This window comes from Mustela lutreola, chromosome X (assembly GCF_030435805.1).
Source record: "Mustela lutreola isolate mMusLut2 chromosome X, mMusLut2.pri, whole genome shotgun sequence".
Classification (NCBI taxonomy): Eukaryota; Metazoa; Chordata; class Mammalia; order Carnivora; family Mustelidae; genus Mustela; species Mustela lutreola.
The window spans coordinates 37628473-37649550 of NC_081308.1; the positions used below are offsets into that span (position 1 = coordinate 37628473).

At 42.5% G+C, this 21078-nt stretch overlaps 2 non-coding genes across 2 annotated transcripts; both read left to right on the forward strand.

The window, feature by feature from the left end:
- The first annotated feature begins 19597 nt into the window (after positions 1-19597).
- LOC131822285 (U6 spliceosomal RNA) lies at positions 19598-19700 on the forward strand. Its single transcript, XR_009350165.1, has one exon. It is a non-coding gene; the product is annotated as a U6 spliceosomal RNA (small nuclear RNA).
- Positions 19701-20833: 1133 nt separating this feature from the next.
- LOC131822269 (U6 spliceosomal RNA) lies at positions 20834-20936 on the forward strand. Its single transcript, XR_009350151.1, has one exon. It is a non-coding gene; the product is annotated as a U6 spliceosomal RNA (small nuclear RNA).
- The last annotated feature ends 142 nt before the right edge of the window (positions 20937-21078 follow it).

The window sequence follows — 21078 nt, forward strand, 5'->3', positions numbered from 1 at the left end:
CGTCATGAAAGTCCATGGAAGTCCCTATCCCTGCTGTTCCAGTTGCCACCCCTGTGGCTACTCCTGCCCCTGTTATGAATGGGAGGAAGGCAGCCCTTCCTCCATGGTGTTGGGGGAATAGGATGGATAGCAGCTGGGATTCAGAGTAGATGGTGGTAGAAGGAGATAGTAGAATGAATATACATCCCAGGGAGTCATTAGTGGTCAGGCAATGATAGATTCCCTGAGGGCACAAGAGAAATATTCCCGAGGGAGTACAGTACAGGATGGAGGAGTTAGTGATATGGCAGCTGCAGTGGTAAGGGGGGAGGACACATTAATAATAGGTATGTTTCCCCCAATGGGGCTGATATGGACCGTATTATTTGTGGCCCTGAAGTTGGGGAGTGGCCAGTCAATAGGGAGGGGTATCCCTACGATATAGAGTGAGGTAAGATAGATAGGATAAAAGAGGCGGGGAAATGGCCAGAAGGCTATGATTCATAAGAAAGGGCCGGCAGTATAGTAATTCAAATGGGCTTAAGCCCGAAGGTCTGCGGGGCGTAGCTAGGAGTCTGGTGAGAGCCATAGGCAGAAGTGTAGGCCAGGAAAGATGGGTTTCTAGGGTAGGTTTTGTGAGTTGGGCTTTGAGCAGCCCGTTGGCCTTTTCTACCTTACCCGATGACTGTGGGTGGTATGGGATGTGAAGTTTCCAGGTTATGTTGAGGCTCTCAGCTACCTGTTGGGTTACACTGGAGATGAAGGCGGGTCTGTTGTCCAACTGGAGGTCCTGAACCTCGGGATGATGTGCTCGATGAGTATTGTAGCCACCACGTCCGCTGTTTCCCGAGCCATGGGGTATGCCTCAATCCAGCCTGTGAATGTATCAACCAAGGTTAATAGGTGGCGAAAGGTTTTATGCCAAGGCATCTGAGTGAAGTCCAGTTGCCAGTCTTCCCCCGGCTGATGACCTCGGAGCTGATGGTTAGGCCCTGGTCTGCGGATTCCTCCTTGTGAATTCACAGAGGAACAGGTTTTGCAAGCACTGTGGACAACTTCAATTACCTTAGATAAGGAAGGATGATAGAACAATGGCTGAAGAAATTGGTGGAGAGCCTATGGGCCACTATGGAGGGATCGGTGGATGTCAGTAATCAAGGTGTGCACCAGATTGCCTGGCAGGGCAATCCTGTCCTGAATGTAGATCCACCCCTTATCTGGCGAGGGTATAGGCCATAAAGTTGCAGGGTTTAAGCAGGGGGAGGTAGAGAGAGAGAGAGATGCGGGTTTTCTAGGAATAGCAGATGGAATAGCTGGAGACGAGGAGGAATCAGATGGGCCAGGGATCAGTGGCTAAGGAGGTCTGTGAGTTGGCGGGAGAGTAGACCATGATGGGCTGCCCTAAGGTCATGTTGAGGGCCTTAGAGGGGGTGACTTGATATCCCTTGGCCCCCAGAAAATTAAGTAGGGTGGAGGTGTCATCTTGGGAGACCGAGAGGGAGGTGCTACAGAGGAGGAGGTCATCCACATATTGTAGAAGAGTACTGGCCTTAAGGACGCACTGCTGTAAGTCTGTAGTCTAGGCCTGGCCAAAAACGTGGGGGCTGTCCCTGAACCCCTGGGATAGAACAGTCCAAGTTAGTTGTCCAGAAACGTGTGTGTCGGGATCCTCCCAGGTGAAGGCAAAAAGAAAATAGGAATCAGGGTGCAAGGGGACGGTGAAAAAGGAGTCCTTTAGGTCCAGTACAGTCAAGTGAGAGGTGTTTGGGGGAACGCGAGACAGTAGGGTTAGAAACGACTGGGCGGAGGGGGACCACGGCCTCATTGATAAGCCTCAGGTCTTGTACCAGTCGATAAGCCCCTGAAGGCTTGCGTACTGGGAGGATGGGGTGTTACAGGGGGAAATGATGGGGATCAGGAGTCCCTGACGTTAAAGCCGTTCTATGATAGGTTTCAGGCCCCGGCAGTGGGCTAAGGAAATAGGAAACTGAGCACAAGAGGGAAACTTAAGAGTTATTCTTAAGCTGTACTTTAAACCGGGGTAAGGTGGGAAGCAATGATGGGCTCTGAGATGTCCCCCACCTGAGGATCTACAGTAGGTAGGTCATCTGGAGTGAGGGTCGAGGGAGTGGAGAGGTGTAGGATGAGACAGGTTGAGGTGGATAGAGGGGAGGAAGGGGAGAGGCAGATAGCTGCCCTTAGTTTCTGGAGAATGTCCCTACCCAGTAGAGGGACCGGGCAGGAAGGAATCATAGGAACGAGTGGGGGAAGGGGAACCCATCCAGGCTACAGATAAGGGGAAGGGTCACCTTAGAATTGGAGGCGGTCCCATCGATCCCCATAACAGTAATTGGTGAGGTTCGAGTAAGTCCCGAGTAGGAAGGCAGAACAGAGTAGGTAGCCCCCATGTCCAGCAGAAAGGAGATGGAATTACCCACTACCTGGAGTGTAACCCTGAGCTCGGCCTGGGTGAGAGGGGTGGCCGAGTCTGGGCTTCGTCAGTTGTCCTTCAATCCAAGCAGTTGAAAGGCCAGACTTACTGTCTCGGGGGGTCCCCCACGTTGAGGCGCCAAAGATACCCCGAGGTTAGGGCAGTCGGATTTCCAGTGGTCCATCAAATGGCATTGAGGGCAAAGCCGAGTTGGTAGCTTTGGATTGGGGCACTGGCGAGCCCAATGTCCCTCGGTCCCACATTCGAAACAGACCCCCGGAGGGGTGCAATTGGTTGCCCCTCTCTGCTGGGTCCTGGAGCCGGCCGGCCGCAGGGCTGCTACCAAGGCTTGGGTCTGCAACTGAAGCTTTTGCTGGAATCTGGCTTGTTGTTTAAGCTCAGCCGCCTCCTCACGGGAATTAAATACCTTAAATGCCATTTTCACCAAGTCAGAAATGGGGGTCTGAGGGCCCTCCTCAGCCTTCTTTAACTTTCTCCATATATCCTGTGCCGATTGAGATATAAAATGAGTAGCCAGTACCATGGCCCCTGCAGGAGAGGTGGGGTCCAAGCGAGTGTCCTGGGTTAAAGCCTCAGTCAATTGGTTAAGAAACATGGTGGGGTTTTCGTAGGGGCCTGGACAATCTCCCTAATCTTGTTGTAATTAATGGCCTTATTAGAGGCTGCCCGCATGCCAGCTATGAGACATTGGACCATGCAGTCACGGCGCCAGTGGCCATCTTGGCCATCCTGATAATCCCAACCTGGTTCTACAGCTGGGACCGCCCGGGCTCCAACTGGCATGGCAGCATCAGTGAGCTGGACCTGATCCGCATGCTCCCGGGCAGCAGCCTAGATGCGTTCCCTCTCCTCTGTGGTGAGGGTGGTGGTCTGGACCACATGTAAATCATGCCAGGTGAGATCATAGGCTTGGGCCAAATATTGGAATTCTTTAATATAGTTATCAGAACTGGCCGAAAAGGAGCCCAAACGTTTCTCAATTTGGAAAAGGTCTTGTAGAGAGAAGGGCGCATGAACTCGAACAACTTCCTCAACTTCAGCAACCTCCCTTAGGGGGCAGACTAACTCAGGGGGGACTTTCGAACCCTAGTGTGGGTGGAGCCATACAGACACATTTACGCAGTCAGGCACTCTTCAGATTCAAACAGATTGGACACCCTCCCCTTGGAGTATCCCTGGCTAATGGGAGGTGATCAGTCTCCCCGTCCATTCTTTACGAGAGGATCTAGCTCAAACAGTAGCCCTGCGGCTGTTAAAACAGAATTCAATTAAGCACAAAAGATGTTTACCAACAGATTTCAAAAGCGTCAACCTAGTTCCAGCGACCAGCGCTCTGGAATTTTATCCCATTCTGTTAAAGGTTACCAAAGACTTTGAAAGCTACCTTAAGAATTACCCATTAAAACTCTGAGACACACAAGTAACCATCAGTTCTAGTCATCTCTTTGCTAGCAGATTTTAACAAATAACAAGAGCCTATTTGACCTTCAGTAAACTTTGATTGGAGTTTCCCGTTTACTGCAGATAAATTTGTCAGGAGTTCAGATAGGAGTGGGGAGGGGGAGGAGGAGGGGTAGACTAGGGTGCTGGTTCAGAAAACCTGAACTTAAGGGACCTTGGGGTAAGGGATCGTGGTAAGGAGGAGGAGGAGGAGGAACCAGGGGCCCTCTTGTCAGTGGGTGGGTGAAGCTCTCCGGGGGTTCAGAGAGAGGAGACAGGGAGGAGAGGCCTGAGTCTTTGGGAGCAGTGGGTGGCAAGGTAGGGGGAGAGGAGCGGGCCAAGAGGACCTGTGAGGTGGAGCAGTGAGAGCAGAGGGAGGGGCGAGAGTGCAGAGTCCAGAAAGCCTGGACATAAGGGACCTTGGCCCATCTGCCTTGGTGTCTGCCGAGGTTATTTAGGTCCATGAAAATCTGATAATTAAACGTGCCTTCCAGAGGCAATTGGGACTGATTGTCTAATCGGTATTGTGGCCAAGCAACAGTACAGTAATGTCGTTTTCACAGGTCCTGGTCCAGTTCCAGGGTTTTAAGATTGGCCAACAGGCCTAAAACACCCCCGGGGTTGTTTTAGGGTCGAATTTGGATTGGGAGGTCCCCACGATTCATTGCCGGGCAACCTGAGGGCTAGAGGAAGGCATCCCCTCGTCCACCACTGGGTTGCAGAAAAACCGTGTCGACTGCCGTAGAGGTTAGGACGTCTCCCAGCTTCTCAGAGTCACAGAAATCACCTTGTGACTGGCAGGGTCCACCCTGACCTGGCCGCGATTAGGGCAGGGCTTTGCGGAAGGAGGCACGGAATCGGGGAAACTCACCACAGCTTCGGAAGTGGCATTCGGAAAGGCAGGTCGGGTCTGGCCAGGGAAAGGAGAGAGCCTCCCCACTGTGTGGGGGCTCAATCTCCTTCCCGGGTTTTAGCACCAAATGTAAAGTTTTTCAGAGGGATAAACACAACACCAGGCAAAGTGGGTGCAAGGCAAGATTTATTAAAAATACTCTCCGGCAAAGTTTCAGGGCTCAGGAGAAGGGGAGCCAGGAAAGTTGTGCCAGGAGGTGGGCACCCTCGGGCGAGGTTCCGCAACTCTGGAAAGCAGAGTGGCGGAAGTCGCGCCGAAGGCAGGGAGGAGGGGGCTTTTAAGGGGTCTCGAGGGGGGAGAGATCAGGGGTCTTTTGGCAAGTTTCCCTTATTTGGATATTTCGCCTGTTCGTCGGGGTCCCATTGGTCCACTGGAGCCCGGGGCGGGAGGGTCTCAGATTCCTGCTTGGGCCTTTGTTCTCCTGTCCGAGCTCAGGTCCTGTGGCGGGAACTTTCGCCATCTTAAGTAGCCCTTTATGCCAGCCCAACAAATTCTAGTAGTCTTTTTTTCATATCTTCATATTTTCTCCAGCCCCAGTTACCACAGCTTCCAGTCAAATGTCTTTTAGACATTTCCAACTAGGATGTGATCTGGTGATTTTTAAAAAATTACCATTATTGCTAAAATCTCTTACCTTCTCAATATGGGCAATTTTTTTTAAAGAATTTTTATTTATTTATTTTTTTGACAGAGAAAGTCACAGCAAGAGAAGGAATACAAGCAGGGAGAGTGGGAGAGGGAGAAGCATGCTGCCCACTGAGTGCGGAACCCAATGTGGGGCTCGATCCCAGGACCCCCGGATCATGACCTGAGCCAAAGGCAGATGCTTAATGACTGAGCCACCCAGGTGCCCCAGTATGGGCAATTTTTAACTGCATATGTACATTAACTTCCTCTTAATTTATTTTTGACCTGGTGCCCACCTGATTTCAACTTCAGGTAGTTATGTCTTGTCTCAGAATTTATGAATCAAGTTTCTATTCTACATCTCCCTGACTGTTAAGGTTCTTATGACCTTGAGATGTCATTCCTTTATTTACTTCCCCCAAGCTAACACTCTGTCATACATGTCACCCTTCACCTTATGATTTACTGTCTGTTTTTATGTCCTGTCCTCTGGTCATTCCAGAGGAACACTTCCGATCAATATTTGCCTTGTAGCCCTATGCAAATCATTCTCCCATTTTCTTGACAATTTCTGTTCACTCTGTGCCCATGCATGATGGCTCCTCAGCTGTCTTTTCCTGAGCTGCCTCATAGCTCCTCTGAGGTCACCTCCTATTTTGAATGATAAGGACATGAAATTGAGGCCCCCCCAACAAATAATCTGAAATAAACAAGCAACTCTCAGCAAAAGCATCCATCAGAGAATAATGACATTTTTAGAGAATAAAAATGATTAAGATTGATTTTGAATGGCTCTCTACACCTGGTGGGGGGACATGTGCATATGTGTAGTGAGAAAGACAGTATTTGCTGTCTGGAAAGAAAGAGAGGCAAGACCTGACAATGTAGAGGCTAGCTTGAACCCATAAGGGGAAGAGATGTGAGTGATGGTACCAGTGCCCTCTTTACTTAGCCTCCCTACTTGGCACCCAGGATGCTGGCTTTTTCTTAAAATGAGGGCATCCAGAAAAGTCTTTTTACTTGACTCTCCTTAATTCTTAGTAAGTAACAAGGGAACCCACTCATCTTGCCACCATGCCATGTCTCAGAGGGGATCCACCTGCCATCCCCCTGATGGTCTTATATCAACCTTTCCCAGTACAAACAAATTAAGAGCTCCATAAAGGCTTACTTACAATGAACTGGCAAAACTATCTATTTTACTTAGAGTGCCATTCTGGCCCCATGCTTGACTCATTGGACATGTTCACACGACAACAGCTAAATCAAAATCCTTTCCACATGGTGGCTTGTCATAAGGCTTTAGAAGCTTTGTGCACCATGTGTAAATCATGTTTCACCTATGTTCTCCATTTTTTTATCCCAGCCCCCATAATCTCAATGTGCCACATTAACAAAAGCATCCAAAAAAGGAGTCCAAGAAAAATATGACACATCATTTAATTGGTAAAGACCATATTATACAGTCAAAGGAACATTAAACAAAACAACAGCAATTCTTAACATGTGGAGAATTTATAAGATGGCAGGTACAAAGGTCCAAAGCAATTTGCATGTAGTTTTATCTAATCTTAATAGCTACCCTGAAAAAGTGGGTATTGTGGAAATATAGGAAAGTACAGTTCTTGTTCTCCACTCCAGAAGGGAAAAGGCCAGCTGGCTGTTACCTTTGTGAATTTCAGTCTGACTCTCAGGCTCACTGGCCTAAAAACTTGACTATATTGGCTCAGTGAATGTGGAGCCATCTATCAGGGGTAAATCATAAGCCAAGGAGAAATCACCATCAGACAAACCAGATACTCAAACCCAAATGCTTAGCATATGTATCAGTCAGGGGCTCAACAGGAGACAGATGGCATGCTGAAATCAGTATAATTGGGAAAGAGTTTAATAAAAGAGTTATTTACAAAAGTGTGGGCAGGAGCAAGGAAACTATAGAGGATAGTGCAGAACTGGAGCCTAGTAAAAATTGCTCAATTTTTACCTCTAGGCCTGACCAGATTAAGGGAAGAATTGATTTCAAAGAGAGTGTTGCAGGGAAGGGATAATCTTCACAGGAACTGCAATCTTCAGTCCAGGAACTCAGCTTACCCAAACCAGCCTTACAGGGAAGGACTGTAAGGATCAATCCTTTGAAATTGCTCTCCTTCTCCCCAGTCTCCAGGTAGAGCTTCCCACTGGTGAAGCCCAATAAGAAACCACAAGGCAAGGCAAGATTGTTCCTTGAGGCAATCTATACAGATCAAGTTTCTGGAGTAAAGAGCAGGGTAGAGAATAATGGAGAGTGAATGTTTGGAGACATAGAATATCTGCTCCTTAAGCCAAACCTTGGTCAGAAGCCACTTCATTAATTTATCATCAATAATTATCATGACAGTGGCTAGGAATCCTTGGGGTTCCAATAGTCAGTCCACTGCCCACAGTAGGCAAATGATGGGCAGGCCAGATCCTGAGTAGACATTTGTTGGTGAGCATGGTCTCAGAATAAAGGAAGTCAGGAGAATGGAGTCATTGATCATGTTGACGTAAAATTGCCTGATATATTTATATACATATATACAGAGGGGATGACCTCACCCTTGGGACTGGAATACAGAAAGCTGTAAAGTGTCTGATGTCTGATGCTGCATAACAGACTACCCCCAAACTCAGTGAATTAAAACTATAAATGATAATTTTTCATAATTCTGTAGGTTAGCTGTGGTTCTGCAGCTCTCCTGAGCTGGCAACTTGTTTGGGGCTAAATGGTCTAAGATGTCCTCACTCATATATATGGGGTTGAGTTGAGTTGAGTTGGCTGAACAGCTGAGACCTCTCTACAGGTGGGTTCTCATCCTCCAGAAGGTTATCCTAGGCTTATTTACAGGATGGGAGAAGAGCTAGCAGCAGCAATAGAAGGAAAGCCTCACTGTGTAAACACTGCTCAAACCTCTGCTTGTGCCCTATTTGCCAATGACCTGTTGACCAAAGAAAGTCATGTGGATAGACCCAGGTTCAAGGATAGAGAAATAGACTCTACCTCTTGATGGGAGGAGCTTTCAATCTACTGCACCTTTATGTCTCTGTTAGGGGCAGTCTATCCTGTTGGACACAAAATACCAAAAATTTGTTGGCTTACACTCTGTATCCCTTTCCCAATATTTGAGCAATTATGTTTACCATGTTCCACCATGTTTCTATAGCTAACTGCAGCTCCTATTCTGATTGCATTTGCTACCTGGTCTTACAACCATTTTGTATTTTTAGGGCTACTGGGCAATGAGTCATGATGTTGATGTTTAAGGTTAGTTCTCAGACACGATTTTATTTTCCTTGCTTTTCAGTTTTTCAGGGAGCTCTTAAATTCAGTCCCTAACATTTATAATATGTATTATTATTCCATTTTTCAGATGATAGAATTGAGAGCACAGACAGCAGAGGTTAGATTTGAACCCAGATCTAACAGGATCCATGCTTATTCTCTTTCCTTTATACTCTTTTGCTTCTCCAAATTTACATAGTTCCTAAACCGCAAACTTCTACTGAAAAATAAAGGAGCAGCAGCATCATTTTTATTATTATTAAAACTATCAGTATTATTCAGAATAAAGTCTGAGTTCACAGTGAGGTAACAAGTAATTTTTCATTCTTCCCTTTTCTCAGGAGCCAGCAATTAACACTTCATAAGACTTACATAAGAATCAGTCTTTATTAGAAGGTTCTGAGTTTAATGGTTTTCCATTCTATTAAATAGCCATTTATTCTTTTAAATTAGCTGTCATTTCAATAAGGAAGCCAATTGGTTGAGCAACTGGGCTACAAGGTGTACAAATTAAACCATCTGTGGAGCAAGCATGTCTCATGCTCCCATTATACTCCACATTAGGGGCAAGTACAAGCCACCAGGTTGATGAGTCCCTGCCTTCAGAAAAATTGCTGACCAATTGAGGGCCATCAACTAATATCTAATTATGATATAGCTAAGTCAATGTCCACCGATATTCAAAGAGACTGCAGTGGCAAGACCTGGGATTTGTACTTCTTTTGTGTGGCACCTAGCACACAACATACGTAATCAGTGTCTGGGGATATTTTCATTGATGTATTGATTAAAAATTGAAAGAAGCAAATGAACAGGTGTTGAAGGAGAATAGTGGCTTTTTCTATAAAATACTATTGGATAAATATTAATAGTTTGGATCAGTCAAGATTTAGGTTTGGCTACAATAATAGGCACCCAAATAAGAATAGCTTATGAAAGGTAGGGGGTTTGTTCTTATTTAAGACAACATTAAATTTAGAGCTAGGAAAAAAAATAAGTATGGTGGCCTCATGGGTGTCATCAATGCCACTATCTTCTTGGGTTTTCCTCCTGCATGATCTCAAGCACAAGCATTTACAATAGGCATTATCAATTTATCAACATCTCATGACACATACTTTGGAAAAGGCTAATCTAAATGAAACCCTTCATTTTATAGATCCAACAGAATTTTTTTAAACAAATATTTATTGAGCAGACACTTTATGCCAAAAGCCAGCTTTGCTGCTCTGTAAAAGGACAGTTAAGGAAATCAAGACCCAAAAGGGTGACTTCAAATTTGACACATGAAGTAAATAGACTGAGCCAAGGCCAGAGCCTGAGCTCTCCAACTGCAATGTTCTTTGACAAACATGACTAAGTTTCACAAAAAATTATATAGGGCAGGTATTATAATAATTCTCCCTTTTTATATTGGTAAATGTGGCTCAGAGACAAAGAGTAACCAGCCCAAGGTCACCCAACTAACAAAATATTGAACAATAATTCTCTCCTGACCTGTCTGATGTCAGATTCTTTATTCTTTTACTACAGCATTCTATATCTGATATGGCATAAGATAGAACTGGCTTTGGGTACAGAAGCTGACAGGCTTTAAGGACTTCAGGATTGAAATTTAGGGTTAGCTCTTTGTCCTAGAGGGAACTCCTGCAGGGACATGGAAACAAAGGCTTGGACATTCATGATATCAATAAGTTGGCCATCTTTGATCAGGGTTACTCTACATATTAAGCTAAACTCTGCCCATCTGAGATCACTGCAGACCCCAGATGCGTTAGTGCCAAGCTTTTTCAACACACCTATTGCCAATAGAGAATCTTCAGTGCATTACACAGACATCATTGTCTTAAGTCCTGGGCAGGGCTAAATTTGCCATATTTATAGATTAGTGGCTTCCATGAGTTTTCTGGCACTCTTCGTAATTTTTTCTTTCTTTGTTATGCACTATATTTTCGGTACATGCCCTTTAAAACCCACCTACCACCAATTACTTTCTAAGGATTCTTCCTTAGGTAAGTATTTTGGAGTGTTTCCTTTATTTTTTCATTTGTTGGTCTTTTGTGCTGCTTTCCTGGATTATTGTCATGGAGAAACCAATAGGAGACTGTCACCAACCTCTCCCATTCTACAATCTATTGCCCTACACTTCCAGAAAAATCCTCTTTAAACCTTAGTCATGCCCCAAATGCATTCTGTGAATACCTAGTCTGTCATTAATGCCTATCGTCAAATGTGTAGACACTCCTAATAGCTTCTCCATGTCCCTTTTCTCTTTATGGCTTAACAACAGAACTCTAGTTCTATTTGGGGTAACAAGATGCCTAATGAAAAGACTATATGTGTTTTGTTTATTTATTTATATTTATTTTTAAAGTAATCTCTGTACCCAACATGGGGCTCAAACTCACAGCCCTGAAATCAAGAGTTGCATGCTCTACCAACTGACCTAGCCAGGAGAACCCTGAAAAGACTACATTTGTAAGCTATTTCTTGAAGATATGGTTGGCCTACCCATCACGGTAAGAGAAAAGTAACAGATAGGCCCCTAGAGAAATCTATTAAAAGAGGGCTGACTTAGCTAGGAGGAGTTAGAATGTGGACTTGATGACTAATACTCCATCTGGTAATTCTGAGGGAGATGAAATTCATGCATTGAGGAGCAGAAAGACAGAAGGCACTTGTCTCTGAAAACTTCATGAAGCTGCCATGACAGCTCTAGAAAGGCTACTTCTAGGAGAATTTTCATGCAAGAGAAAAAAGCCTAAGCCTAAAAGTCTAATATTTTTAGGCATTTGCCAAGTAACATCAATAATCTATTACAGAAAATAAGACATACTACATAAAAATGCTAACTGGAAATCCAGTTCCAATTTTTTTTTTTTAAGATTTTATCTGTTTATTTGAGAGAGAGAGAAAGAACATAAGCAGGGGAGAGGGGCAGAGGGATAAGGAGGCTCACCACTGAGCAGGGAGCCCAATACAGGACTTGATTCCAGGACCCTGAGATCATGGCATGGGTAGAAGGCAGATGCTCAACCAACTGAGCCACCCAGGTACCCCTTAGTTCCCGTTATATTAAATGAGAAAAAAAATGGGTTAACTGTCAATCGAAAGAAGCTCACCATTTTTTTTAAAATTTTTAATTTTTTATAAACATATATTTTTATCCCCAGGAGTACAGGTCTGTGAATCACCAGGTTTACACACTTCACAGCACTCACCAAAGCACATACCCTCCCCAATGTCCATAATCCCACCCCCTTCTCCCAAACCCCCTCCCCCCGGCAACCCTCAGTTTGTTTTGTGAGATTAAGAGTCACTTATGGTTTGTCTCCCTCCCATTCCCATCTTGTTTCATTTATTCTTCTCGTACCCACTTAAGCCCCCATGTTGCATCACCACTTCCTCATATCAGGGAGATCATATGATAGTTGTCTTTCTCTGCTTGACTTATTTCGCTAAGCATGATACGCTCTAGTTCCATCCATGTTGTCGCAAAAGGCAAGATTTCATTTCTTTTGAAGGCTGCATAGTATTCCATTGTGTATATATACCACATCTTCTTGATCCATTCATCTCTTGATGGACATCTAGGTTCTTTCCATAGTTTGGCTATGGTAGACATTGCTGCTAAAAACATTTGTGTGCACGTGCCCCTTTGGATCACTACGTTTGTATCTTTAGGGTAAATATCCAAGAGTGCAATTGCTGGGTCATAGGGCAGTTCTATTTTCAACATTTTGAGGAACCTCCATGCTGTTTTCCAGAGTGGCTGCACCAGCTTGCATTCCCACCAACAGTGTAGGAGGGTTCCCCTTTCTCCGCATCCTCGCCAGCATCTGTCATTTCCTGACTTGTTGATTTTAGCCATTCTGACTGGTGTGAGGTGATATCTCATTGTGGTTTTGATTTGTATTTCCCTGATGCCGAGTGATATGGAGCACTTTTTCATGTGTCTGTTCGCCATCTGGATGTCTTCTTTGCAGAAATGTCTGTTCATGTCCTCTGCCCATTTCTTGATTGGATTATTTGTTCTTTGTGTGTTGAGTTTGCTAAGTTCTTTATAGATTCTGGACACTAGTCCTTTATCTGATATGTCGTTTGCAAATATCTTCTCCCATTCTGTCAGTTGTCTTTTGATTTTGTTAACTGTTTCCTTTGCTGTGCAAAAGCTTTTGATCTTGATGAAATCCCAGTAGTTCATTTTTTCCCTTGCTTCCCTTGCCTTTTGCGTTGTTCCTAGGAAGATGCTGCTGTGGCAGAGGTCGAAGAGGTTGCTGCCCGTGTTCTCCTCAAGGATTTTGATGGATTCCTTTCGTACATTGAGGTCCTTCATCCATTTTGAGTCTATTTTTGTGTGTGGTGTAAGGAAATGGTCCAATTTCATTTTTCTGCATGTGGCTGACCAATTTTCCCAGCACCATTTATTGAAGAGGCTGTCTTTTTTCCATTGGACATTCTTTCTTGCTTTGTCGAAGATTAGTTGACCATAGAGTTGAGGGTCTATTTCTGGGCTTTCTATTCTGTTCCATTGATCTATGTGTCTGTTTTTGTGCCAGTACCATGCTGTCTTGATGATGACAGCTTTGTAATAGAGCTTGAAGTCTGGAATTGTGATGCCACCAACTTTGGCTTTCTTTTTCAGTATCCCTTTGGCTATTCGAGGTCTTTTCTGGTTCCATATAAATTTTAGCATTATTTGTTCCATTTCTTTGAAAAAGATGGATGGTACTTTGATAGGGATTGCATTAAATGTGTAGATTGCTTTAGGTAGCATAGACATTTTCACAATATTTATTCTTCCAATCCAGGAGCATGGAACATTTTTCCATTTCTTTGTGTCTTCCTCAATTTCTTTCATGAGTACTTTATAGTTTTCTGAGTATAGATTCTGTGCCTCTTTGGTTAGGTTTATTCCTAGGTATCTTATGGTTTGGGGTGCAATTGTAAATGGGATTGACTCCTTAATTTCTCTTTCTTCTGTCTTGTTGTTGATGTAGAGAAATGCAACTGATTTCTGTGCATTGATTTTATATCCTGACACTTTACTGAATTCCTGTACAAGTTCTAGCAGTTTTGGAGTGGAGTCTTTTGGGTTTTCCACATATAGTATCATATCATCTGTGAAGAGTGATAATTTGACTTCTTCTTTGCCGATTTGGATGCCTTTAATTTCCTTTTGTTGTCTGATTGCTGAGGCTAGGACCTCTAGTACTATGTTGAATAGCAGTGGTGATAATGGACATCCCTGCCATGTTCCTGACCTTAGTGGAAACGCTTTCAGTTTTTCTCCATTGAGAATGATATTTGCAGTGGGTTTTTCATAGATGGCTTTGATGATATTGAGGTATGTGCCCTCTATCCCTACACGTTGAAGAGTTTTGATCAGGAAGGGATGCTGTACTTTATCAAATGCTTTTTCAGCATCTATTGAGAGTATCATATGGTTCTTGTTCTTTCTTTTATTGATGTGTTGTATCACATTGACTGATTTGTGGATGTTGAACCAACCTTGCAGCCCTGGAATAAATCCCACTTGGTCGTGGTGAATAATCCTTTTAATGTACTGTTGAATCCTATTGGCTAGTATTTTGTTGAGTATTTTTGCATCTGTGTTCATCAAGGATATTGGTCTATAGCTCTCTTTTTTGATGGGATCCTTGTCTGGTTTTGGGATCAAGGTGATGCTGGCCTCATAAAATGAGTTTGGAAGTTTTCCTTCCATTTCTATTTTTTAGAACAGTTTCAGGAGAATAGGAATTAGTTCTTCTTTAAATGTTTGGTAGAATTCCCCCAGGAAGCCGTCTGGCCCTGGGCTTTTGTTTGTTTGGAGATTTTTAATGACTGTTTCAATCTCCTTATTGGTTATGGGTCTGTTCAGGCTTTCTATTTCTTCCTAGTTCAGTTGTGGTAGTTTATATGTTTCTAGGAATGCATCCATTTCTTCCAGATTGTCAAATTTATTGGCGTAGAGTTGCTCATAGTATGTTCTTATAATAGTTTGTATTTCTTTGGTGTTAGTTGTGATCTCTCCTCTTTCATTCATGATTTTATTTATTTGGGTCCTTTCTCTTTTCTTTTTGATAAGTCGGGCCAGGTGTTTATCAATTTTATTAATTCTTTCAAAGAACCAGCTCCTAGTTTTGTTGATTTGTTCTATTGTTTTTTTTGGTTTCTATTTCATTGATTTCTGCTCTGATCTTTATGATGTCTCATCTCCTGCTGGGCTTAGGGTTTCTTTCTTGTTCTTTCTCCAGCTCCTTTAGGTGTAGGGTCAGGTTGTGTACCTGAGACCTTTCTTTGCTCTTGAGAAAGGCTTGTAGTGCTTGTAGAATTTAAAAAAGAAAACGAATAAAGAAAAATATAAAAAAGAAAAAATATATATATTAGATAAACTAGTTAAAAACGTTAAAAAAGAAAAGGGTAAAAGTTAAAAAAAATTTTATCAGAAGGCGAGAAAAAAAAACAAAAAATGAAAAAGAAAAAAATTAAATTAACTGCAAGATTAAAGAAAATCACAGGGAGAAAGCCATGAGTTCTGTGCTTTGCTTTCACCTCCTCTGGAATTTTGCTGCTCTCCTTGGTATTGAAACCGGACTCCAGTAGGTGAACTTGGTCTCAGCTGGATTTCTTGTTGATCTTATGGGGGAGGGGCCTGGTGTAGTGATTCTCAAGTGTCTTTGCCCCAGGCGGAATTGCACCGCCCTTACCAGGGGCCGGGGTGAGTAATCCGCTCAGGTTTGCTTTCAGGAGCTTTTGTTCCCTGAGCGCCTTCTGTAGAGTTCCGGAGGATGGGAATACAAATGGCGGCCTCCTGGTCTCCGGCCCGGAGGAACCGAGAGCCCGGGGCCTCACTCCTCAGTGCGTCCTCAGAGGACAGCACCCAGTTACTCCCGTCTGCCTGACCTCAGGCCGCGCTCCAAGCTCACCGAGCCTGCGACCGGTTCAAGGTAACACCGAGCTGCGAGCTTATTGTCCGCTCTGTCTCTGTAGCTGGCTTTCCTTTTCCAATACCCGCAAGCTCTGCGACACTCAGACCCCCCCCCCCCGATCCTTCTGTGACCCTGCGGGACCTGAGGCCACGCTGACCCCGTGTGGGCTTCGCCCCGGTTTAGCCTCTGGAGTGATGTCCCTCAGCGGAACAGACTTTTAAAAGTCCTGATTTTGTGCTCCGTTGCTCTGCCGCTTGCCGGGAGCCGGCCCCTCCCCCTGGGGTCTATCTTCCCATCGCTTTGGATTCACGTCTCCGCCAGTCCTACCTTTCAGAAAGTGGTTGTTTTTCTGTCTCCAGAATTGCTGTTCTTCTTCTCTTCGATCTGCCGATGGATTTGCCGGTGTTTACAATCTTTAGATAAGCTATCTAGCTGATCTCCTGCTAGCTGAAGTAGTCTCAGCCTGCTACTTCTCCGCCATCTTGACTCCTCCCGAAGCTCACCATTTTTAAAATATTTTATTTATTTATTTGACACAGAGAGTGAGATCACAAGTAGGCAAAGAGGCAGGCAGAGAGAAAGGGGGAAACAGGCTCCCTGCTGAGCAGAGAGCCCAATTCGGGGTTTGATTCCAGGACTCTGAGATTATGACCTGATCGGAAGGCAGAGGCTTAACCACAATGAGCTATCCAGGCGCCCTACAGCTCACCAATTTCTTTTTTTTTTAAGAGTTTATTTATTTATTTGACACAGAAAGAGATCACGAGGAGGCAGAGAAGCAGGCAGAGAGAAAGGGGGAAACAGGCTGCCTGCTGAGCAGAGAGCCCAGTTCAGTGCTTGACCCCAGGACCCTGAGACCATGACCTGAGCCGAAGGCAGAGGCTCAGCCCACTGATCCACCCAGGTGCCCCACAGCTAACCAATTTCTTAAAACATAACTAAAACACAGTTAAATACCAACATGTAAGTCACAATAAATTGGGTCGAGTAAAATGTTCAAATTATCACATTCTGACAGGCAAACAATCAATGTGGTTAGCAATAAATAGTTGGAATTCCACTTCCAGCCAAAATGGATAATAAGCACCAGATTACCCACCCAACAAAAACAAACCCAAACTGGACAACATTGATTTTTGAGACACTGCATATCATGTATCAAAAGACAGTGATCCCTGAGAAATGAAAAACAAATGGAGTAAGCCCAATGATTAGCCTAGTTTACTGATTTGGAAGAATTCACAGGTTGAAGTGCAGGGAAGGGGAACTGAGGCAGAGCCAGAAGGACTCCTTGAGTTAAGGAGATGTGCATTAGAGTCTGGAAAGAAGAATATGGCTAGGGTTTGCAAAACAGTGTATCAGAGAAGAGATAGCTTCACACAGGGAAAACTTTGGTGATTTGCAGAGAAATCAGTCTTGAGTATTTAGCAGAATATTGATCAGTGCCTACAAGTATGAAAAAATCCCAAGACTGGATAAAGAACCACCCAAAAGGATTATAAGTAATAGTGCCTGGTGCTCACTGTGAGTTGGGAGTAATCCCAGTAGCTAGACTGGAAAACTTCATGATTTACGAAGCATCAGTTGAAGTACACAGAACGGATTTACCTCAGAAGTAAGGGGTAATCAGTACTAAACAACACTGTTCCAGTCCCACCTAATACATTTAAAAAACAAAACTCAGACTATCTGACATTTAATCAAAAATTACCAGGCTTGCAAAAAAGCAGAAACCATGACCTATAATGACAAAAATAATCACACAGTTAAAACTGACCCAGAACAGGTAAACAGATTAGAATAAGTAAACAATGACATCAAAACTGTTGTTATAACTAGGATGCCTGGGCACTTCAGTTGGTTAAGCAAGCATCTGCCTTCAGCTCAGGTCATGATCCCAGGGTCCTGGGATCAAGTACGGTGTTGGGCTGCTTGCTCAGTGGGGAGCCTGCTTCTTCCTCTGCCTCTGCCCTTTCCCCTGCTTGTGCTCTCTCTCTCTCTGATAAATAAATAAATTAATTTTAGGGGCGCCTGGGTAGCTCAGTCCTTAAGCGTCTCCCTTCGGCTCAGGTCATGATCCCAGGGTTCTGGGATCGAGCCCCACATCAGGCTCCCTGCTCAGCAGGAAGCTTGCTTCTCCCTTTCCCACTCCCTCTGCTTGTGTTCCCTCTCTCGCTGTGTCTCTTTCTATCAAATAAATAAATAAAATCTTTTAAAAAATTAATTTTAAAAAATTTAAAAAGTTAACTGTCTTTCCTATGTTCAACAAATTAAGTAGAGATGTGGAAGATAAAACAGAAGACCAAATCAAAATTCTAGAAATAAAAACTGCCATGTCAGAGATGGAAAATACATCTCTGGATAAGATTAATGGCAGATTAGTCCTTGTAGAAGACACTATTCACAAACTCAAAGACATGGCAAAAGGAACTAAACAAAATAAAACACGCAGAAAAAATTTTAAGAAGTAAAAGAGCACCTATGAGCTGTGAGCAATAGCCTGTGTACTAATCTACATGTAACTGAAGTTCATGAAAGGGAAGTGGAGAAATTAAGAAAATTTGAAAAAATAATGACTTCTAAATCCAAATCTTATGAAAAATATAGGCCCAGAGATTCAAGAAACTTAGACTGCCTCAAGTACAAGAAAGATGAAAGCAACTATTGCCAAGAATATTACAATAAATTTGTAAAAACAATGATAAAGAACAAATCTTAAAAATGGTGAGAAAAAAATGGGTTACCTACAGAGGAGCAAAAATAAAGATGACAGTAAATTTCTTGTGGGAGAAAATCAAGTGAGAAGACAATGAAGTGACATTTTACTAGAAGCAAAAATGGTCAATTTAGAATTCTATATCCAGTGAAAATATGGTTCAAAAATGAAAGCAAAATTAAAAACTTTCTGATGCAAAGGCTGCGAGAATTTATCACCAGTACACAAGCACTGTAAGAAATGTTAAAGGAAGTTGTTCTGGCAGAAGGTAAATCATACCATGTGGCAGTAGAAATATATATAAAGAGGGGATCCTGGCTGGCTCAGTCAGTTGAGCATGTGACTCTAGATCTTGGGGTTGCATGTTCAAGCCCTACATTGGGTGTAGAGATTACTTAGATAAATAACACTTTAAAAAAACTGGGAGGAGAAAACTCTCTCTCTCTTTCTCTCTCTCTCAAAAAAAAAAAAAAAAAGGAAACCTATATAAGGAAATAAAGAGACCTAGAAATTGTAACTATATGGGTAAATTTATATTTATCTTGTCATTTAATGATTTTTTTTAACAAATGGGCTGTTTAAAATAATAACAATGTAATTTGGTGTTTATAACCTATGTAAAAGTAAAATGGATGATGATGATACAGAAGTTGGGAGGCAAGAAATATACTATTGTTAAGTTCTTATACTATATGTGAAGTGATGTAATATCATTTTAAGGTAGACTGTGGTAAGTTAAAATTGTATACTATAAACTCTAAGGCAACCACTAAAATAAGAAAACAAAGAGTTAAGCCAACTAGGGGAGAAAATGGAATCATAAAAATATTCAATTAAGGGGCGCCTGGGTGGCTCAGTGGTTAAGCCGCTGCCTTCGGCTCAGGTCATGATCTCGGTGTCCTGGGATCGAGCCCCGCATCGGGCTCTCTGCTCAGCAGGGAGCCTGCTTCCTCCTCTCTCTCTCTCTGCCTCTCTGCCTACTTGTGATCTCTGTCTGTCAAATAAATAAATAAAATCTTTAAAAAAAAAAAATTCAATTAATCCAAAAGAAGGCAGAAAAAGAGGAACTGGAGAACACAGACCAGATAGAACAAATAGAAATCAAATAGCAGGAAAGTAAATTTAAACCTAACTGTACCAATAATCATATTGGTAATCTCAATAATCAATTGGTAATCTCAATGCCCCAATTAAAAAGCAGAGATATCAGATTTGATTTAAAAAGTAAGATTTGGTACTGCTTTGGCAGCATATATACTAAAATTGGAATGATACAGGGAAGATTAACACAGTCCCTGTGAAAGGATGACGTGCAAATTCATGAAGCATTCCATATTTTTATGTAATGAGCACTGGGTATTACATAGGACTGAAGAATCACAGACTTCTACCTCTGAAAACAATAATACATTATATGTCAATTATTTGAATTTAAATAAAAATGAATAAATAAATACTAAAAAATTTTAAAAGTATGATTTGGTTATTTGCTGCATACAAGAAAACAATTCAAATATAAATACACAAACAGCTTTGAAGAATAGAAAAATATATATCATTGTAACACTAATAAAAAGAAAGCTTTAGGGGTCCCTAGGTGGATTAGTCGATTAAGCATCTGCCTTTGGCTCAGGTCATGATCACAGGGTCCTGAGATTGAGCCCCCCCCAATTAGGCTCCCTGGTCCCTCTCCTTGTGCTCTCTCTTTCTCTGTCAAATAAATAAATAAATCTAAAAAAAGAAAGCTTTAGTGGCAATATTAATATCAGACAAAGTAGATTTCAGAACAAAGAATATTTCCATGGATAAAGAACACCATTTCACAATGATAAAGGATCACTTTATCAAGAGTACATAAAAATCTAAAATATTTATGCACCTAATAACAGAGTTTCAAAATACATGAAACAAAACTGATAGAATGTAGAGAAGAGTTAGATAAATCCACCAATGAAGTAAAAGATTTCAGTATCCCTCTCAATAATTGATAGAACAAGTAGACAGAAAATCACTAAAAATAGAAAAAAGCCTAACAACAATGCTAACCAAAGTGACCAAATTGACTTAGATAGAACATGCCACCCAAAGACAATTTTTGTCAAGGGCACATGGAACATTTATGAAGGTGAGCATATGCTGGGCCATCAAACAGTTCTCTCAATAAATTTAAAGTGTTCAGACCTACAAAGCATCTTGTCTGACTACAATGTAATTGAGTTAGAAATTAATAATAAGAAAATCTCTGGAAAATTCCCAAATATTTGGAAATTAAATAGTCGACTTCTAAAAAACTCATGGGTCAAAGAAGGAATAAAAAGAGAAATAAAAAAAAGTATTTTGAAACAGATAAAAATTAAAATACAACTTTTGTGGGATGTCTCTAGACAATATTTAAAGAAAAATTACCAGAAAAGCAGAAAGGTCTCATATCAATGATCTCAGTGTTGACCTTAAAAAACTGGAAAAAGAGTACCTGCTTTGGCAGCACATGTACTAAAATTGGAACGATACAGAGAAGATTAGCATGGCCCCTGTACAGGGATGGCACACAAATTCATGAACTGGTCCATATTTTTAGAGTATGATGCTAAGCAAAATAAGTCAGTCAGAGAAAGACAAATACCACGTGATTTCAGCCACATGTTATCAGAAGGGAGGTGAGTGAGAAGATGGATGAAATAGGAGATGGGGATTAAGGAGGGCACTTATGATGAGCAC